The sequence below is a fragment of the Alexandromys fortis genome, unplaced genomic scaffold (assembly GCF_014885135.2).
Source record: "Alexandromys fortis isolate MF-2015 unplaced genomic scaffold, M_Fortis_MF-2015_v1.1 scaffold_74, whole genome shotgun sequence".
Lineage (NCBI taxonomy): Eukaryota > Metazoa > Chordata > Mammalia > Rodentia > Cricetidae > Alexandromys > Alexandromys fortis.
Genome location: NW_026068008.1, coordinates 1,834,584 through 1,857,011, shown reverse-complemented (window position 1 = coordinate 1,857,011; position 22,428 = coordinate 1,834,584). Strand labels below are relative to the sequence as shown.

General features: G+C 36.8%; 1 protein-coding gene across 2 annotated transcripts in view; it reads right to left on the bottom strand.

Annotated features, from left to right (window-relative positions):
• The window catches only part of Pkia (cAMP-dependent protein kinase inhibitor alpha), an 83,300-nt gene that overhangs the window by 27,487 nt on the left and 33,385 nt on the right, over nt 1-22,428 (bottom strand). The window contains exon 2 of one of the 2 annotated variants that reach the window (XM_050161740.1): nt 7,611-7,723. The exons of the other annotated variant lie outside the window; for it this stretch is intronic. The gene's annotated coding sequence lies outside the window, so the exon portion shown is untranslated. The remainder of the gene's footprint in view (nt 1-7,610; nt 7,724-22,428) is intronic. 2 annotated transcript variants of the gene reach the window in all.

Here is a 22,428-nt window from a genome sequence, read left to right as displayed (position 1 = left end):
AAGACCAGCTGGCCTGGGTCTGAAAAAGCCTGGGATAAAACCGGACTCGCTGAACATAGCGGACAATGAGGACTACTGAGACCTCAAGAACAATGACAATGGGTTTTTGATCCTACTGCACCTATTGGTTTTGTGGGAGCCTAGGCAGTTTGGATGCTCACCTTACTAGACCTGGATGGAGGAGGGTGGTCCTTGGACTTCCCACAGGGCAGGGAACCCTGATTGCTCTTTGGGCTGACGAGGGAGGGGGACTTGATTGGGGGGGGAGGGAAATGGGAGGCGGTGGCGGGGAAGAGACAGAAATCTTTAATAAATAAATAAAAGAAATAGATGCCTCATGCTTAGACATAATATTCTGTGTGTTTATTGCAGCTGCAGCATGCTTGTTGCAGTTGAAGATAAAGGTAGATGTTCAATATTAATATAAAATAAAAGAGAAAATACCTGTTTTTAATAGATTTTTTCCATAGATTTCAAATATTCATGGGCTTAAAATATAACATTTCAAGCAGAATTTCTATGTCATCGTACCCATTTTAGAATCATTTAAGTTAAACTGAATTCCTATAGCTAACTTGAATTCATATTGGTAACTTGAATTCATATAGCTCATATTTCATGACAAAAGAACACAACTTGAATGTTCTGATACAGATCATTTCCTTCTTACCCACTCAAATGCTTTATTGAGCATTTGTTCTTGTTTTGATTTTCAGTTATATATCATTATAAATCTTATGTTCTAAAACTCTGATATAGCTGTATCAGTGATCTTACAGTGTTGAAAATTATACCTTTCTGGCTGTAGACTCAAAAGCTATTAGGTGGTGGATTAGCTAAGTATCCTATATTTTTATTCTCTGAAAGTGGGGACAACACAAGACTCACCAAAGACTGTAGAGTATTGACACAGCGGCCTTATTACAAAGATTGGTGTTTTAAGTCATTAAGTAGAAATGCGACATCATTAAAGGAAATCATTAATGGTAAAATATATGTTGGATTATTTATAAAATTTAAGAATGAATTGTGAATTTCTTTTAAATGAAAAGATAACATTTTTACTAATGTTTTTTAAGTTATTTACTTTTTTAAAAGAGTGACTTCTTTTTAACTTTTTAAAAAAAGATTTATTTATTATGCATACAGTGTTCAGCCTGCATGCATGCCTGCATGCCAGAAGAGAGTGCCAGGCTTTATTACAGATGGTTGTTAGCCATGAAGTGGTCACTGGGAAATGAACTCAGGACCTCTTATAGAGCAGCCAGTATGTTAACCACTGAGCCATCTCTCCAGCCCCAAATTATTTACTTTTTAAATTTTATTTTACATTCCAACCATGGTTCTCCTTCCATCCCTCCTTCCGTTACCCCTTACTGATGTAGGATTTCCCTCTATATGCTATGAATATGTTTTTATTGACATTGGATAAAAAAGAAGCTGCTTTGGCCTATAGCAGGGCAGAATATAGCTAGGCTGGAAGAGATATAGAGTGAGAGTGGGTAGAGTCAGAGAGATGCCCTGTAGCTGCTGAAAGAGAAAGACGCCAGAACGCCAGAACCTTACTGGTAGGTCACAACCTCACGGTGATACACAGATTAATATAAATTGGTTAATTCAAGATATAAGAGTTAGCCAGGAATATGCCAAAGCCATTGGTCAAGCAGTGTTGTAATTAATATAGTTTCTGTGTGATTATTTGGTTCTGGGCAGTCGGGAAATGAACGAACAGTTTTTGAGTACACCTTGTCTCCTCCCAGCCCACCCCCCCCATCCACTTTTCCCAAAAGCTAAGGTCTCCCATGGGAAGTCAACTAAGCCTGGCACAATAAATTGAATCAGGATCAAGCCCCACCTCCCGCAATAAGGCTGAACACGTCATCTCATCATAGGGGATAGGGTCCAGAAAGCTAACTCATGCAGCGGGGATATAGATCCTGCTCTCATTGCCAGGGACCCCTCAGATAGATAGAGTTACACAAATGTCTCCCATATGCAGAGGGCCTAGTTTAGTCCTGTGGAGGCTCCATGACTGTCAGTCTAGAGTTGATGCATCCCCACAAGCTTGGTTCAGCTGTCTCTGTAGATTTTCCCATCAAGATCTTGACCTCCCTTGCTCACATATTCCCTCTCATCAGCTGGATTCCTGGAGCTTGGTTGTGGGTCTCTGCATCTGGTTCCATCAGCTACTGGATGAAGGCTTTATGATGACAGTTTGGGTCTTCACCCATATGATTACAGGGGAAGGCCAGTTCAGGTACCCTCTCCACTATTGTTAGGAATCTTTTCTAAGGTCATCCTAAAAGGATAACTTTTACCTAAAAGATCTCACTATGTCAAATAGAAAATCCTGGTATTCCATGGCTCAGTAGTGTAACAATGCATGACATTAGACTAAATATTTTAAGTGTGGTTAAGTTTACTTATAGCTTGAATTTTGTTGAATTTACATTAAAATTAACACATATATAATATATTAGCAGTGTAGCCCATATATACATATGCACACATTTTTGCTCTCTCTCTCTCTCTCTCTCTCTCTCTCTCTCTCTCTCTCTCTCTCTCTCTCTCTCTCTCTCACACACACACACACACGCTACAATGTCAGACATTATGGAGGACATTTCCATTACAGAAACTCTGAGCAGAACTCACCTTCACCTTTAAACATTTTTTTTTCATATTTATTCCTGTACTATGAGAAAGTCTATTGTGATTAGGGAAGTCAAACTGTTAATATAAAAGGAGAATTGGTATTATCAAAAGGGCTGAAAATAAAATCAAGATATAAAGTGTTATCATGCTTTTACAAAAAAATTATAAGGAAAGAGACTGAAAATCATTTCCAATTGTTGGAAAGCAAACTTATTTTGGAATAAGGTTGCACAAAGATATGCAAGACATTATTCAGAAAAAAACTTGATTGAAAATTATGTATAAAGGTAGATCCAGTTTCTGATGGAAATGTTATCTGTAATAGTGGAGGGTTTCTCAACCTTTATTATATTTAGTACAATTTAAATACAAATAATTGAAAGATCTTTTGTGGAGCTGCTGATTATGAGATTTACAGGAAAGATCAAGTGACCAAGAATAGCCTAGATCTTCCTAAAGGGCTTTAATGTGGCAGCATTCTAGCTTACTACATAAACACGTATAGCTCTATATTAAACATTATGTGATGTGGCACTTGAGGGCAGTGAAATAAACACATTGAACAGAGTAGAGAGTCCAGAAACTGACTGTAACTTATATGGAATCAGCTAAGTCACGAGAAGTCTTTACAGTTATGAGGCTGTAGAGAGATGCATAATAAAGAGCCTGTGCTTCTCTTGCAGGTGGCCAGATTTGAGTCCCAGTACCCCTGTCAGCAGACTCAGAACTACCTACAACTTCAGATTCAGGATATCCAACACCTTCTACTGGCCTCAATGGGCATAACACTCATAAACCCACTTGCACACATACAAACACAATTAAAACAAACTTAAACATTACTAGAATGTGAATGAATTGGTCTTGAAAAGTTTGATGATTCATAAAAATGGATCAAACATGAATTACATTGCCAGGAGCCATCCCTGATGGTGGGAAGGTCCCAACAGAGGATGTAAGTAGTTGATGAGGGAGTCAGCCAAGCCATCATGGTTGGGAGAATCTTGCAGCCTGACTGACTGGCAGCCAGAGTACTTCTTTATTTATATAGAATTTAGTAAGCAAGGATACATTCATGTTGTTCCAAAACGTAGATTTTTTGTTTTCGGACATTTGTTTCACTTCCTTTGGCTCATCTTTTAATTATCATTAATAAACTATGACAAAACAGAGTTATCATTTCCAATCATCTTCCCTCAAGTTTTGACATCATTGATACAAATTTATCTTTCATAATCATTTTTACTCATCAACCCCATAACCCAATTTTTAAGAATCAAGACATATATGACAAGCTTCTCTCAGGCTAGTTGCTTTTGTGACTGTAATAATATTACACCAAAATAAACTTCAAGCTGTGCCGGGCATACCACCATGTCCCAAGCAGCGTATTATTAACTCTTAATGGTCAGAGTGCTGAAGAAATATTCTCAGGTCAAAGTTGTTGCAGTTATCATTCAAATTCTGGCATAATACCATGTTTATATTTTATACCTTTACAGAATACTTTTATCATCTTTCTACATCATTCTTTGCCCATAAATATAAATCTCTGTGTAGCACAAAGGTAATTTTAGCTAATTTAACTTTGTTGCTATATGTGCCTCGGATTGTCTTGGTGTATAGTTGGAAGAGACTTGTAATCTGAACTGTGGCTGACTCCTCAAGCCTACCAAATCATGTTGACCTTTTAAAGTTTACTTTGTTTTGATTATCTTGTTCTTGAGTAAGTACAAGGTCAGATGTTTCAAAAATGTCTCAAAGTTTGTGTGTCATAACCTCCAAGGCATAAGGAAGACCATCAAGTAGATAAGGAGATCTCTCTAAAGCAGGGGGAATAGCATGCTTAGGACTATCCTGGGGAGACTTAGAAATAGCATTCCTGAAAGAAGGCATGAATGATTCATAAGAAATTTTCCATCAATCCAGTATTTTCAAATTGTATAAATTTTAAAAGTCTCTCAAGTATGCAACAGATGGAGGTGAAAACCAAAGGGGACATGGTGACCATCATGTGGCTCAGCTTTGCTGGATCTTTGTCAAATGCCTGTGCTGGATTTATGACTTCTGCCATTCCCATCAGATATGGTTGTGAAATCATATTGCATAGATTACTGTCTTGAAAAAAAATCTATATATCATAATACCAGAAAAGAGCATTTTAATGTAAAAAGTTACAATCTGAAACGTTAAGTTTGGCTTCATTATCCTTAGGAGTGGCTATTTATCTCCACACACCCTTTTCCTACTCAAGACTGGCCTGGGTAAAGCTATTGTATCATAGGTTATTAATTTATCTATATTTGAAAAGAGTAAGAAGTAAATGAATAAAATAAAAATCTAAATATCAGTAGAAGATATTCCTGCTGCTCCAATATGGTAACATGAGAGCTCTGTCTTAGAAGAGGTACCTCAGGTTAGATAAGGTTGTAATGTCAAGGCAACCTAATGTACCCTGAGTAGCTTTCAAGGAAGGATATTCCAATAAAAGAGTCAAAGCCACAGACATTTATGGGACACAGAAACAGCTCTCAGATTGCTTTGTTTCTAGAACTATACTATGAAAAAAACCCTTTTATTTAAGTTAAAAGGTTTATAAAGTTGGTTGAAGCAATACTAGTCAAGTATTGCAAATTGAAACCACCACCTAGTTTGAGAAACTCTGAATGAAACTATAGAGGAGAAGACCACACACACACACACACACACACACACACACACACACACACATCTCACATGCTTACAAGGGGATATTCACATAAATAATCATTACGTCTTTTTAAAATAATGTCACAACAATGCCAACATTATCAACATGATGATAGACATGCGCTCACCTCTACACAGGAAAATACTATAATAGTGGTGGAAAAACAAAAATGTATGAAACTTAGAAATATAATATTGACTTAATAAGTAAAGAATATTATTTAAAATATAATGGTAATTCTATAAAACTAAAAATATCACCTATAAAATAAAAATAATTCATGAATGTTTATATGAAACCAAGAACAGCATTATTTCCATGGTGGTGGAAGAAGCTTAAAGCAATGTCATACATTTGAGGCAAATCATGTGGTCTTGGTCCTAGTTTTTCACTTTGGAGAAGTTTGTATTCTTCTTACATTTCAAAAATTATATTTCCAAAATTAAATATTATACAAGACTATTATAAGAAACCTCTCTAGACAGTAAGTGTTACCTTTATGCCTTAATTCCTGGAGATAACCATCTCTGCTCCAAAGAACACACACACATCCACTTACAAATCTAAGTTTATAGAACTTTCTACACTGAAATTCTTCCGTAGGAGGATCTTAGTTTCACGATGAAACATTATACTTTTCAACATGTGTCATCTTTACTTAAAGTGGCACGATTCATTTGGCTATTCAGGAAGTGTAAAAGCATCAGAGAAGTACAACTTCTGTTACCAAGAGAATATAAGAAAGAACAATGTGAAAATGTGTGGGAGGTAGACTTGAGACTGCTGACAAATACATACTGAGCACAACTCCAGCACAGTTAATGCCCGAGCTAGCAAATCAGACATACTATTAGTAAACACATTTGAGCACCACCCAGCTGTCAAGGAATAAACTTCAGGGGAAAATATTCCCATACATTTTGGAATGAGTTTCAGTATGCTCTTTTAGACCACTCATGTTTAGGTTTTTTGATTAGCTGCAAACTATGAAATTTACATTTCTTTCATTGATTAAGCAGGTTTTTTTTCCCACTCTCTCCTGGGACCACAGAAGATAAGAACAGCCTACATAAACATCACGGCTGCAGAACTATGGCTGTTCTTGCCATCGAAAAGAATGTAAAGCAGAATTTAGCTGACAGTTATTTTAAAATTATCCTTAAGAGGACCATTATAAAATGCTTTAAAAAGTAAGTTTCTTAAAGTAACATAGCTTAGGAGGTTATTACAGGAATATTCTGCTCATATTTCAATCATCTGGTGTAAGTCTATGAGGGTGCTATGTTTACATGAACAGGATGTTATGTGACATTATTATAAAATTATTCTGAAACTGAGATAAACTGTCAATTACATCAGTTATGTAGATTAAAGCTTTTATATCACAGCTAATTCTACAAGAGACCTTGGCAAACATGGAGTCTGGGCTTCTCGTAGAATTTGACTCAGTATCATGAGGATTAATCCATTCATTCAGTAGATTTTGCTCTGCATATTCCACGTTTCGGTTACAGTGATGGGTCCTAAGATTCCATCATGTGTCTTTGTTTGGAACACAGACTAGAGGTTATGTATGAAGCTAAATTCTGAGTACTTAATTGCACATGAGAAAACTAGTCCTTGATTTTGATGTCACTGTTTTTTTCGTCTCATAAAATATGAAGGCTCTCTACCTTAAATTTCCATGTCAAATTGTATGTGAAAAAGAAAATTGTGAATAAGATTCTGACAAATATAACTACATGAAACCACAGTCTTTCTTTGACATGCCCAATTCTCCCGTCTTCCAACTCCACTTTGCAACAAAACCAAGCATGGATGGGCCCAGGGAAGAATCAACTCAATTTGCTTATGCGGTCAACTGAAACTATTCCTCACTTGATGTTCGCAGGGCCCCTAATTTTGATAAACAACTGAAGTGGCATGGAAACACACACGAAAAAGATTTGTCTTCAGAGACAAGATGCAGTGGGCTAATCTACTAGTCTGCACTTGCAGCCTCCTGAGACTGAAGTCCTGAGATTACTAAGTGCACATAGTAACAATGGGCTAAAAATAGAAAAAGTACCATACTGTTATTGCATTTGCTTCCCTCCAAGGAACTCTCTGGTAAACACTGCCACCTCCAAGGGAATTAATTTAAAGAAAACTCCTCTTAGCTAGACTCTCATCTTTTTCAACATGCTATTGAGAAACCTGTACACTCGGGATGATTGAATCTGTGATTTTCCTTTTCCGTCCCTACCTGATTGGAAACCTTCTTGTCTTTAATTCATTTACTGCTTTTCCTTAAAGATAATCTTCAGATTTCTACCAGAAATTGCTTCTTGGGACCATCAGACCTTGATATTCAGGAAGCTGAAAGGAAGATGTTAGGTGAAATATTAATAATCTGTACCTATAGATTCCACTGTCTCACCATTTTAACTAAATACCCCCATAGCTTCTAATTTATAAAAAAGGTTATATTTCAAGTAAATACACTATAATAAGAACACAGGTTACAGTTTGAGACTTCAAGCCAAACAAACAAAATGAGGACAAAGATTCAAGTTTTCTAATTATTTTTTAAGTTTTATTTTATTTATTTACATTTTCCTCTGGATTTTCGCTCAACAATCTTCATTTAGATTTTTATAAATTACTTTTATTAAATTTAATTTTTTACAAAATAAACATAAGAACCCATTGGAAGGGAATTTCACAGACACCTTTAATGCCTTTTCAAGGTTTTCCACACATAAAAGTATGTGTGTGCAGGTCTAGAGATTTTTGAAATAGGATGGTAGAGACAAAATAAATCCATCAATTATTAGTAATCAAGGCCAGTGGATATTAGGATGAGTAGAAACAAGTGGAACGCTAAGGTCTTGAGGTCAACACTGTAAAATAATAATAGCAATTTCCTGATGAGTAATGGAGTAAGTTTCTTAAATTAGAGCCACACCTGTTAGCTACCATCTGCCCAGAAATTTCAAACCTCCATGAGTAGAAAACAAGTGATATTATTCTACTTTGTTCTACCCACATATCATTCCCATGACAATTGTTATTTTGTAAATTCATGTTGGTTTTGATTTGAAATCAGTGTGGTTTACAAGGAATGACGTATCTGATGCCATCCCTTTGCAATACTATAATTTATGGACCTATAAGAGGCACTAGACTACTAGGCCAAAAAGAGTCTGGGATTTCTTAGTGTGAGTCCATCTAGGAGCTGAATCTGAGATGAGACATCAGATACAAACTGTCTATGGAGGAGGTTATCCAGCCAACGTAAAGAGCAGAGTAGGGAATTGGAAACAGAGCCTGGAAGAAAGCAAATAGAGGCGTGATTCTGAATGAGTTCTGGATGAGTTATTCCTGAAGATATCTGTTAGTCCTTCAGAGGAGTTCTGAGACTTTGTAGAATATGACTTATTGTTATCATATATGGGTGAGAAAGGTGATATGCATATATCCCAAATCGCCTCTGTAATTGGTTTAAAACCTCATTAGGAAACATTAACTGCTAAGCTTATCTCAAAAGGCAATTACGTGTAGCATTATGATGCAATGGGTATATATTGAAAGGGCAAATACTAGGAGATGTGGGAGCGACATCAACGGCATCAAAATGCCTTGGGATGGACTCTTGTGCAGAATGGATAACCTTACATCCCGAATCAATGCTTTTCTTCTGAGGTATTCCGATACTGATATCAATAAAAATTTCCTCCTTTGAATCAAGTGTAGAATCCCAATACCCTAATGTTTTGAAAAGTTATTAGTGACTGAATCATTGTGAGGAAATTGAAATACAATTTTAATTTGACCATTCATGTTCAGTTTGCATTTGCTAACCCTCTCCCTGCTACATCTGCCAGATGTTTAGTTTCAAGGTGCTTTCATAGTCAGTATTTTAATTTCATCTACTGAAGACCCAATGTAAATCCATAATTATGGCACAAATTATCATGAAGTGCATTGAACAGCTCGAATTTTAATTCATGAATTTGCTATAAATCTGCAGAATATAAGGAAAGTAAACAGATCTTCTAGTACAATGCAGTCTTGGATAGCACGTGAATTGGGAAGGAAGAATGGGTTTCTGAGGCCAAGGAAAGCGAAATGTATGATGACAGGAGAAATAAAAATACCTGGTCCAGGGCAGAAAGGAATGCTATACATAAAAGGTATAATGAGTGTCCAGAAGGGTATGAAAAGGAGCACGATGCACAGATACCACCGGATAATGAATGGCTTATGCCTATGGCACAAGAATGTTGAGGTTGAATTCTCAAGACTGTACTCATCCATTGATTAATTTTTAACTGGAACTATGAAGTTACACTAGATAAAAGTTGATTTTTATATGGACCACTGTGCATCAAAGATCTGTGTGCAATTTAGAAAAATTACTGTTAATTTGAAAATTAATTTTATACTGGAATTGTTTTCAAAATGTGGTTGCAATTTTGTACATAGGAAAAGAACCTAATAGCACATCACTAAAAGGTCAAATTAGAAATAAAGTTGTAACTGAAAATTCCCTTCATTCATCTTTCTCTCCTCCCTTCCTCCTCTTTCTTCCTTGCTTCTTTTCCCTCCCTCCAACTCTCTCTTCCTTCTCTCTTTCCTTTCTTTCTCCATCTGTTTCTGTAGCAGGGCAAACCCAAGCTGGTTACAAATGTTTTAGGTACCCAGGGATGACCGTATCTGCTTCTACCTCCCAAGTGCTGGGATTACGGGCATGAGCCACTACTTCTGGTTTTATGTGCTTCATGCTAGGTGCTCTGTCTAAGAAGCTGAATCCCTACCATTTTTTTTTTCATTTCAATGCTTCAAATTCATTATGTAAACACCTCAGGCCTATGGAGTTTTGGATTTGAGATCCGTTGTTATTTGAATTGATAAAATGTGTGATTTCTGTCTGTTTTCTATGTTTTACCATTGTCTTTTCTACCTAGAAATTTTAAGTTATGTCTGTTTGGATAGCAATTATTGTACTTGGGCTATTTGGGTTTTACTCGGGTTCCCGAGTCTCTAGGTTTATTTCTTCTGGCAATCTGCACACTTTGTTCACTATGTCTTCAAGCTTTTTGCATCTCACTTGCTCCTTTTCAAACTAAGAATTTGATGACACAAATAATAGCACTTTCACACGTTCCAATGGCCTCTGAGATTATGAGACCCTGGTCTATTTTTCTCCTTGGTTTCAGTTTTCGTCAATTATATTTTTTTCCTCAAGTATGAAATATTGATAATGTGTAATCCATGTCTGTCATTTCCATTGGGCTTTATTCTTAATAGTTTTAATTTTGCTTACATTTTCTTTTTTTTGATGTATTTCAAGAAATGCATACTTAAATGTCTATCAGATAATTTATTTAGCCTACGTATTATAAGTCCAACCTCAGTTTACTTGGCAATGATTGTACATCCAGATTTTCATGATTTCCTGGTTGGAGGTATAATGAGTGATTTTTAATTGTATTTTGAAGAAATTCTGAGTACTGCACGATCCTGCATTCTGCTTTATCTTCTTCCCACTTTTTTGCTTTTTTTTTTTTTTATCCAGACATTACTCTGCATTGAGTAATCATGTGATGGCTGAATGGGAAAGAATATAGAGATTTTTAATGGGTTCCATTGACATCAACCCAAAGAAAATTGAGCAATTAATCACATTAACTGTCTACATGGAAGAGAGGTTCAGCTTGCCCTTTGGCCTTGATGCCATCTCTTTAAATATGGTGGAGCTGCATGCAAACTTGTTTTGTAGTCAAGTGGAAGTAAAAGTTTAAATCCTTAATATGACTCCCGATAGAGAAGAGAGACATGAAGTATTAGCTATGCTTTTCCACAACAGTTTGTTACATTTGGAGTCTACCTGTGTGTGGAGGTTCAGTCTCACATAGGATCCCACTCACAACATGTATGTGGTTATAATGTAGGGCCTACTATTTTTAACTTGGAACACAAAGCAAAAATTAAAGCAGAAACTTTAATTTTTAACAAGGAATATCATGCCTTGGACACAAAGCAGAAACGATGCTAAGCTTCTAGTTCGACTGTATGACTATGTGTGGTGTGTCCAGAGTTAATGGCCACATCTGGCTCCACTTCTTTAATGCCTTTCCATCCTGCTGAATGCTGGAGAGCAGAAGGTTTGCTAGGCAGTGGACCGGACTGAAATAACCCTGATAGGGAGTTGGACTGTGTTGGCTCTTTAGGTAGGAAAGAGGTGTCCTGGAATTCAGAATCATCTACTTAGTTGATGTCACTGAAGTAGAAGCACAGAAAATGGGAGACAGTTTTGCCTTAGTATTTTGTTGGAATGGTAACAGCATTGTCAAACAGTTACAGGTGTTAACAACCCCAGCTTATATACTTTAGCTATGAGGAAGACACTTGTCTTAAGCCTTTCTTTTGTTTGTGATCAACAGATCAGAAAAACCTATATAACCCTTTCTGGGATATAGAAAAAGCAATAAGAAAATATGAACAATTTAATGCGATATCACTCTGCAAGTCTCAAGGTCCTGAGTAATCTGCACCTTGCAGTGTCTCTTTACTTATTTAATAAGTTTGGGATTTAGTGAGAAATACCTGGAAAATGTGGTTTCTTTGTTTGGTTCAAACCACAAATCTAAAGTTCTACTCATGTAAAAAAAGTTCAGCTTTCTAGTCATAAGTTGAAGTTCAGTAATATACAATGTATCCTCTAGGAATTACTGTGCTAAATATGATTAAACGTTCTGTTGAGGCTCAGATGTAAAGATACACTAGAATAGTCTATGTGGTTATCTTTCTGCTTAGTCAATGGATCTTTAGAAGCATCTCAGTGGCAATAAGCACAATGTAATTAGTGCAGATATCTTGGTGCATCTAATTCCCTTGGCAAGGAGGAACTTGAGATTCTTGAAGAAATGGTCAATTCTACAATAGACAGACTGTAGTAAGAAATATAAGAGATGATGTTGGCATTTTGCAATGTAAAAAATTTAAAAAGTGATTTAAAAAATGTAACTAACTGGGTGATTGCTCAGAGGTAAAGCATTTACCATACAACCATGAAGACCCAATTTTCAATCTCTAGAACTCATGTAAACCCAACTCAGTACATGTGTTTGTTGTCTTTTAACTTCTGTCTTGAGATGCCAGGCAGAGACAGAATTTCCAGAAGCTCACTGGCCACTGAACCCATGGAACCCAGAAGCAACAAAAGATTATCTTAGACAATGTGGAAGATAAGTCCGATTCTCAGTTTTCCTCTGGCCTTTCTACAAGCTCTGTGGTGTGCATATATCTACACTTACACACGAACAAACACACACTGATGCATTTATAGTGTGAGTCAATTAAATTGAAAAAGGTTACTACTGCCAAGCCTGATCAAATTAGCAAAAGAAATACAATAATTTTAGATTATAGTTAAAACTACAAAAAAACTCTACCACCAGTTCTCATCTGTGTGAACAGGCGATTAAATTGATTAAATAAAAATAGTAAGTGGGAAAACACACAAATCTATAATGCTGAAGAAGTCCAAAGCTACTTAACTCTCCACATAGAAAACATAACTCCCCACTGCTTACCATTCCATTAGTTAAAGAGTGAGCACAGTGACTTACTTCCTAAAGTGTGTTTCATAGAAAAAAAACAATATAACCATTATGAAGAAACTTGGCAATAACTGATTCATCTCAGTGATCAAGGTCATGCACCCCCAGCAGTTACACTGTGATGGTAGTTTGTATCCTTGGCTCTCTTTGACAATCTTCCTTTATCTCAGCAGTCTTTCTCCTTAAAAACACAGTTTATTAGTTACTCTTCTATCATTTTAATAAAACACCATGGCCAAGGCAATTCATAAGATGAGAAATTTATTTGGGGCTTATTGTTCCAAAGGGACAAGAGCTAATCACCATCATGGTGGGGAGAATGGTAACAGGCATTCAGGCGTGTCATGGACTAGCAGCTGAGATCTAATAGCTCTCTCACTCAAACAGGAAGCAAAGATAGCTAACTGGAAATGGCTAGAGTCTTTTCAAACTCCAAAGTTTGTCCCAGGGAAAACACTTCCTCCAGCAAGGTCACACCTTTTAATATTCTCCAAACAGACACCACATAGGAACCAAGTAGCAAATGTCCAAGTCTTATGGATCACATCTCAAACTGTCACGTAGAATCCCATCTTATCATAAGGAAACTACCCAACAATTCCAGGAGTGAGGTAGCATGTGTAGTCTTCTACTATCTTCTGTCCTGAAATACCCAATCATCACTCTCCAAAGTTTTCAGTCTTTAAACATGGTGAGTCTAAGAAAATGCAGCAACTAACAGGAGACTGGGGAGCCGTGAGGATGAGGGCCGCACAATGCTCTAACGGATGGAGCAGCACCCACAGATGATAGCATTGACTTGTGGCTGTAAGCTTGTGGTCTTGTCATTCTAGCAACAGCTACATAATTTCCTACTAAGTAGATAAAAATTTACTAAATCACTTTCTTGTTGATGAAAAACATGTTCAAAATTTAGTTATGAGTCATATGACAATGGATTCCTTTAATGATTTAATATTTTTTCAACTTAATCTATATTCATTAGACTAGATTTCCAGAATTAGGATTATCTTGTGAAACGTTGTGTAAATTTTCATTGTTTTAGACATTACCAAACTACTTTGGAAGTACTCATCTCAAACTGGCTTACAAAGAGGAGATACTATGATTTTTGATTTCGATAAATTCATAAACTAGAACTTCATATTCTATATTTTTGAATTTTTAATAACTATAGAGATGAAACATCATATAGACACTTATTCAAAATACTAACTGTATTTCCATTTAGAAAATTGTCTTTTCTTACTTTTTACCCCATCTCTTTGTGAGGTCTTCCCTGGTCTCTGCAGAGAAACTAATGGCGAATTGATCATTCAATGAATGAATAATTTTCTGCCTCAGATAGGCTTTCAAGCCAGCGACTTCCGTTCTGACTCGCTGTTTAGCTTTCTTTCATTGCTTTCAATGTTTATTAAAAAATAACGAGCAGTCAGGGTTTGGAAGAGGAGTGGGGGGAGGAGGAGAAGAGTGGGAGGAGGGGGAGGGAAATGGGAGGCTGGGAGGAAGCGGAAATTTCTTTTTTCTTTCAATAAAAAAAGCAAAAAAAAATTAATAATTTTAAATAAACATTCATCCGGCCCAATAAACCCAGACCAAAGTTAAAAATGTAAAAAAAAAAAAAAAATAACGCTTTCACACTGTCTTCACATTTCCCTTTGTCCTGTTACTTTTCCTCTCTCAGATAATGAGCGACCTCAGCTCTTATCCAGGAAAGCAAAGGAGAAAGAGAAAACAGAAGCCGGTAAATGACCCACTGTTAAAACTTCTCAACACCTGCCCTGGCCTTTGAACTCTCCTCCACTGTCAGAGCTGACATTAAAGGTTCTCTCCAATGAGCACAATGTGCTTTCCATTTCTTTCACCTTCCTGAAAATGACACAGTTCTTTCTGCACCTTACCTTGCCTTGTGAATTAGTCTCAGCAAAACTCATTTCTTCTAAATGAATAACTCCTCTCTATGTATTAAAAATGACTCAAGCAACATGAAGCTTTCTCCTCCTCCGCCTGGAGCAGCCTTTGCTTTTCACAGCTGTGCCTCTGGAGATGCTCTGCATGCATTGCCTCCCAGTCCTCACATCCCATTTACTCTACAGTGTGCTTCCATCTGCTTCCCCACCCCAGGCATCTCTACAGTGCTCTGAAATTCCATTTGCGAAGGTCAATGGGATCTTGTGTGACCCCAGTCAGTAAAAACGTTCTATGCTCACATGCTGGGCTTGTTTCTTTAAAAAAGAAAGCAATAAAAATTCAAAAATGTTATTATGCCTTATACCTTCTCTATTATCTACCTCAGCATTTTGTTTTTGCTTAATTTCTCTTAATCTGAGTTCTAAACATTCTCCTAGCTTCATTTACTTTCAATGGAATATATGACTCTGTGAAAGTGTTTTGTTGTTGTTGTTTGTTTTGCTTTTTCGAGACAGTGTTTCTCCGTGTAACAGCTCTGGCTGTCCTGAAACTCACTTTGTAGAGTTGGCCTCAGACTCCTTGAGATCTGCCTGTCTCTGCCTCCTGAACGCTGGGAAAGATTATTTTTAATATTTAATTCTCATCACAGTAATGCTAGAGGCAGTAATTTTGTAATATTTGTCAAGCACCAGATACTAATATAAGAGCTTCATGTTCCATAAGGTGTTTTATTCTCATAATTCTGTCTTGTGATTTTCACAACACAGATGAAGAAACCGAGGCTTTAAAGTATAATTTATCACAGGTCACATGACTAGTAATTGCTGTTCTCTCTTGACAGCATTAATGCTGGATTTTTGAAATGGTAAGAAAAAGTATGTTTTAAGTGAGTAAAATTAGTCAGTGCAGTAAATATTTTATGGAAAAGTACTGTGTGTTTGCCAGAGCTGAGAACAGGACACAGAGAAAACAATGATAAGAGCAACTCTTCTCAGAAGAGCCAGGAATTGTGATAAAGGGAATCATTTATTATCTTATTTTACATTAACTATTCAGTAACCTATGAGAAATGAATTCTTGTTATCCCGTTTTACAGATAAAGACACTTTAAAAGGGTTTAAGTGATTTCCCTTTGGCCAGACAAGAAATCAGGACTGTAGGAAGCATTCTGACTCAGAAGTTCAACCGAAAGAGACAGGTATTATTATTATTATTATTATTATTATTATTATTATTATTAATTAAAATTTTCCACCTTCTCCCATTTCCCTCCTACTCCCCCCTCCCTCTCCAGTCCTAAGCGCAGTCAGGGTTTCCTGCCCTGTGGGGAGTCCAAGGTCCTCCCCCCTCCATCCAGGTCTAGGAAGGTGAGCATCCAAACTGGCTAGGCTCCCACCAGGCCAGTCCATGCAGTAGAATCAAAACCCAGTGCCATTGTCCTTGGCTTCTCAGTCAGCCCTTAGTGTCAGCCACATTCAGAGAGTCTGGTTTGATCACGTGGTCCATCTGGTTATGTCTTATGATCTCAAGAAGAAGCCTACTTGTGGAGTTGAAAATTGTATGTAAATAGGTTCAAGGGATAAGGTCACCTAGCCCATGCAGGATGCATGGTAAGGGCTGAGTTCATGTGATATACTCTTGTTCTGGAAGGAGTCACACCAATGGAAGGACCACATCTTTTGATATGGGAGAGTAATGTTACCCATGGGATGGTGGTCCCAGATGTGAAAAGAAAGCAGGCTCAGCATACCTAGCAATCTAGTAGGTGGCACTCCTCCATCAGCTCATTGGTTCCTTCCTCCAGTTCCTGTCCTGAGCTGACTAGACCACAAACTGCAAGTTGTAAGATGACATGCACCCTGTTCTCCCCAAAGATGATGTTGCTCATGGTGTTTCAGCACAGCAAAGGAAGCTCAGACAGAAACCAGTTGGTACTGGATTACTCTTATATAGAGAATTAAACTTTAGCAAATACTAGGTCCTGAGAGACTTAGAGCAGACACAATGTCTTTCAAAGTTTGTGATACTTTTGACTAATTTTTCTTATTAGTACCGATAATTCTATTTACTTCATATAAACATGAGGTACAGGGCAGCAAAAGTATGTTTGGGACCTTATGAGAAATTGTTGAAAATTTTAACTTAATCCCAACACAAAGTTCACTTAAAGATTTGTTTTTTGAGAGTCTAGACAGTAATTCACACAATTCACAAAACTGAGCATTTTAACACAATATAATTCGAGATATTTCTATTCTGCATGGTGTTTCCATGTAGAAAAATGAATGTAGAAAAATAAGCATAGTCTGTTTTTTGGAATCAGACCATTATGTTTCTAAGAGATCAGAAAAGTTCCTCTGTACTGTAAAGACCATGGATACAGTAGTCTTGAATCTACAGTGCTTTTTGATATTGTGCAGTGTGACACCATGCATGGTGCATGCTTTGTGCATACATGTGTTCAGAGCCAAGCCTACAGTGGTTCCCTGAGGTGAAACACAGGAAAGTACTGCCAAAAACATTTGGGATTCATTGAAGCTTTGATTTTGAATTCAATTTTAAGTGTTGTTCATTTTTAAAGCTCCTATATTTGTTTATGTGCTCCCTCCATTGGTTAAGCCCACAGTTAAAGGGGCTTAGATCTTGTGGCCAAGGGCTGTGGAATAGGCGAATAAAACAGTATGAGGCTATGAAGTAGTATTCAGTGTTTCTTTTCCTTATTTTTTTTTGCCATGTGATTATTAAACTTTCTACTTCAACTACTAAAAACTGTTCTTGTTTTAATGGAGAGAGTATGGCATGTCTTAACTTGCCTTGACCTATGTAGAATATATATGATCACACTGGCATTAAGATATACTAAATCATAATTTTATTTATTTTGGTCTTAAACAAAAATAGTTTTGATATATACAACTTCGAAACACCAACAGAGAAAATATTTTAAAGCCCAGCCTCTAAGAGGAAAGCAGTTTTTCAGAAGATTCTCCAGCCAATACAAGTCCAACAACTGCCACATCTCGAGAGATTTGTAGTGAGACTATACTTCTAACGGACTTCATGCATTTTCTGGCTCAGATAACCTACCAGTTCTCAATGAGATAAAGACACATTCATAAGGCAGAAAAAAGTTTCCTCAGGAATTAAGTTGCTTAAGTCTTGCTACTTATTGAAATTGGGTAACATTCATCCTTTTACCAAGGCAGTTTGCTACCCACAATAGGGGCAATCCTATGATCAAAAGATGTGATCAAACAACACATACAAAACCCTAGATGTGCTTGCAGATTATTAAAACACAATTTATAAACATTACATCATCTCCAAGTTCTCTGCTTCCTTGATAAGGATGAAGCTGGTTGTTCTAGATATCAAATTCATAGTTACTTAAAAATTACTCTTGTTCTTTCATTGTTGACCTGGTTTTCAGAGTCTTGTCTTTGATGAACTGAGTTCCATGTTAATCAATAATCCATCACTTCAGCTATCACAGTTCACACATTTAAAATTTTTTATTGTTAGCTTAATTACTACTCAAATGAACAGCTGAGGTGGCTTTGTCAAAGATTCAAGGAGACAAAATCATATCTCGATTATATTTCAAGGAGAATAAAAATAGTGATTCAAGATCACTGAACCTTTCATTTTGTACTCAATGTTATTGTTACTAGTTGTATTAACAGGAGAGTTTATATTTGCAAAATTTATATTTAACAATTGCTTTGAAAGGAAGTATCACATACATATATGATAATAAGTTGGTTTTTCTTAAAGAGTACTGTAGATCAGCATTTATTTTTATAAATGTGATAGTAGGGAGGTTGTTCATCAGGCACCTGATTTCTGTTACAGGTTTAAGGGCTAGTAATCCTGAACTGTAAAGACAGCCCCTGTTCCGGACGCAGCAACCGGAAAATATTTCATGTGCCAGTTATGTTACTGTAACGTTTGCACACTCAGCCAGGGACGGTGCAGCTAAGAGTGATATCATGGTGTGTGAGAATCCGTTACGTAGATTACATGAAGTAAAGGGAATCAATGACCTCTTGATTCTTTATAGTGGGAGGCAGTCCAGGGAATGGGGTTAGGGGATCCGATACTGACACTGACTTTGGTGTGAGTGCTTCTCTCCCATCATTACGTAGAGCTCCATAGCTCTCGCTTTCCTTGCTGCTGGCTGAAGACAACTGTAGGAATTTTGAAAAGTTAAAATAATATTGGGTAGAAAATATGCATTTATTTCCTGAGTCAGTGTAAAATACTTCAAAACTGATCTTGCTCTGAGTACCTGACAGAACTCTTTAGTCTCTCACTTGACCTGTAATTTTCGGTCTCTTTGCTGATATAAAATCAGCCAAAACCTATAATTGGTATAAATAACTCAAAAAAATTTATGGACAAAAAATGAAATTCCTCCCAAAATTTGAACTACTATTCTGTAAAAAATATATGTGACTATTTAATGTCATCAAAATATGTGTTTGAAAAGACATAAATGTGGGCAAGGTATCTGAAGGTGTGGAGGGCAGCAGTGACAGAGTGGGAGAGATGGGGGAGCTGGATGACTGCGCTTGGAATGCATCCTATACATGCATGATACGGGCAAAAACCAAATACAATGAATAGAACTCTTATTTACTTCAACAGTGAAGACTTTATCAGTTTCACTCTCACTAAAATTGAAATTCCTGATGTCAAGCTTTCTGGATCTGGCAGAGAAACCAGCATTTGAAGGGACTGAATTCTCTACAAGATGGGAGTGTTAATACCCTGACATGACACTGTAAAGTTAATTAGCCTACCTCACCTTATAACTAAGCCCGTTTCTCTTCCTTAACCCCTTTATTTCCTCCCATCCTGAGTTCTCATTTATTTAATATCAATTTAATAGCAATGTTTTCTTTCTAAATATAGACAATCACATAACTTCTAGCATAGCGAATGAAGAAAAGAACAGCCTATAAACAGATATTTTTATATGGACAACTTGACTTGTGTCGAAGTGTAACTGAATCCTCTCTGTTATTAGCTACTTACTTAATTAGCTACTATCAATGTTCACATGCTGGGTGTGTATCATATGTTAAATTAAATACCTGGAAACTCAGGTGTGGGGTCCTCTCAGGTTGATTAATGTGCAGCATTCTGATTCCAAAACGTCATCATTCCTACCCTCTGTCTGGCTTATTATCCCAGAGCGTGGCTTCTAATTAGCTGCAACACTACTAATTCACTATCATTCTCTCCTTCTCCACTCTCTCCTTATTATAATGAAAGCAGTATCCGATTTAAGTGAGAGATAAGGGTGTGACGGGTAGAAGATAAATTGGAATGGAAAAATATATAAAAGTAGTCAAATAGGCAGTAACAGAACCTGTGAGCTGGAGTCAGCCAATAGTTGGGAAAATTTTGTAATGTGTTGTCAGTAATGGACCAACCAGAGTCACGATTCTCACAACTAACAGAGAGCCACTGGTGGTAAATCCTTTGTTCCCGCCATGGTCTTTTCATTAGAGTGACTGTCTTCTAATTTATGAAACAATTAAAATTCATTGCTCGTGATTAAATGTTATCAGCATAAGATATAGAAATAGATGAGTCCTATTATAACTCTATACAAAATAATCAATTTCACCTTTAAGTTGTTTGGAAGGAATTTAAAATTTGTGTCAAGTACATTTGAAATTTGAATGATTATAAAGAGTTGAAAGATGTGTCTCATTGTTTTGCTTTCCTTGCAGAATTTCTAGCGACATCCTATTGCTGGTTAGGAAAGACTCTTTTTTTAATTTATTTATTTCTTAATTAATTAAAGATTTCTGTCTCTTCCCCGCCGCCGCCTCCTCTTTCCCTCCCCCTCCCCCAATCAAGTCCCCCTCCCTCGTCAGCCCAAAGAGCAATCAGGGTTCCCTGCCCTGTGGGAAGTCCAAGGACCACCCACCTCCATCCAGGTCTAGTAAGGTGAGCATCCAAACTGCCTAGGCTCCCTCAAATTCATTATGTGCAGTAGGATCAAAAACTCATTGCCATTGTTCTTGGGGTCTCAGTAGTCCTCATTGTCCACTATGTTCAGCGAGACCGGTTTTAACCCAGGCTTTTTCAGACCCAGGCCAGCAGGCCTTGGTGAGTTCCCGATAGGACATCCCCATTGTCTCAGTGTGTGGGTGCCCCCCTCGCGGTCTTAAGAAGGTTATACTCATATTTATGACCACCAGGAGAGGCAAGGAACTGGCATGTACCAGGAAGCGCTGTTTTTCCTTCAAATAAATTACACAATACCCAATGAGGTGAAAAAACCCCATCACTTTTAAAAATATCTTCTTATAAAAGAGTAAACATTGAAAAATAACTTTTATTTTTATTGTAAAATGACCAAAACTATAAAATTAGTGTTCATGTAACTAACAGAACACAATTCATTTGTACTGAAGGAATAGCCATCTGCACTCAGATTCCATTTTCATATTCCTATTGGTATTATGAATGAGTATCCATCTGTTTGTTTAAATTGATAAAGCAAATATTAAAACTGAATTTTTTCATATTAACTTTTTATTTTTTTGCTCAAGCATTGCCAATGTTCTGGACAGGTATTATTACCTACAGGTTGTTTGAAGCACGAAATTCCTTCCACACCAGTGCCATAAAATGAAATGTTTAGACCTAGACAATAGTTTAATGGACTAATTTCTATTGAATCAAATATCACCCATTTGGCAATTGAATCTCGTGGAAGTTACTGGTTCTTCTCAATGTATTAATAATATCAGTAAACTTATAAGCCCTGCTGGGTGGATATAAGTGACTTCTGTACAAATATCAATTTCCACATGCTATCCTGGCATTTATGTTAATTTTGAAACCTATTTTAGTCTTCCTTTCTAGTACAATGGAGGCTACTTTCTCCAACTTCTTTTCCCTGCCCATGTTTTGAAAAAGGAGCAGCTACATTGTTCCCTTTAGTAAACATAGTTTCTAATTATGACCTTAAAATGATTTCATCTTGTTTTTTTTATAGAGTTAATTTTCTCTTTTCAGCTGTATGATTTCATAAGACTAGAGTTATAACTGGTAAGCAGAAATGCTCTGGTATCTAAACATGTCTTCTACCCTGTTTAGTTAACGGATGCTTTGTAGACACTCCTTAACATTCTTTGTTCATGTATTAAAAATAGAATTTAAAAACTGGGTATGGTGGCACATGCCCTTAATCCCAGAACACACAAGGCAAAGGCAGGTGGATCTCTGTGAGTTTTAAATCTGCATGGTCTACATAGAAAGATTTTTGCAGAGAAAGAGAGAGAACACAGAGACAGACTTATTAAACCATGGCTGGTCTATAATCTCAGGCCTACCTATAATCTCAGTTCCTTGAGAAGCTGAAGCAGAAAGCTCACAAACTTAAGACTTGCCTGGAGTGCAGAATAAGCTAAGGTCAAGCCTGAATAACTTGGTAAATCCTTGTTGCAAAGCATATCAAAGGTTTAAAAACAAGTCTGGAAATATATCTAAGTCATAGAACACATATGTAGCATCTCAAGTACT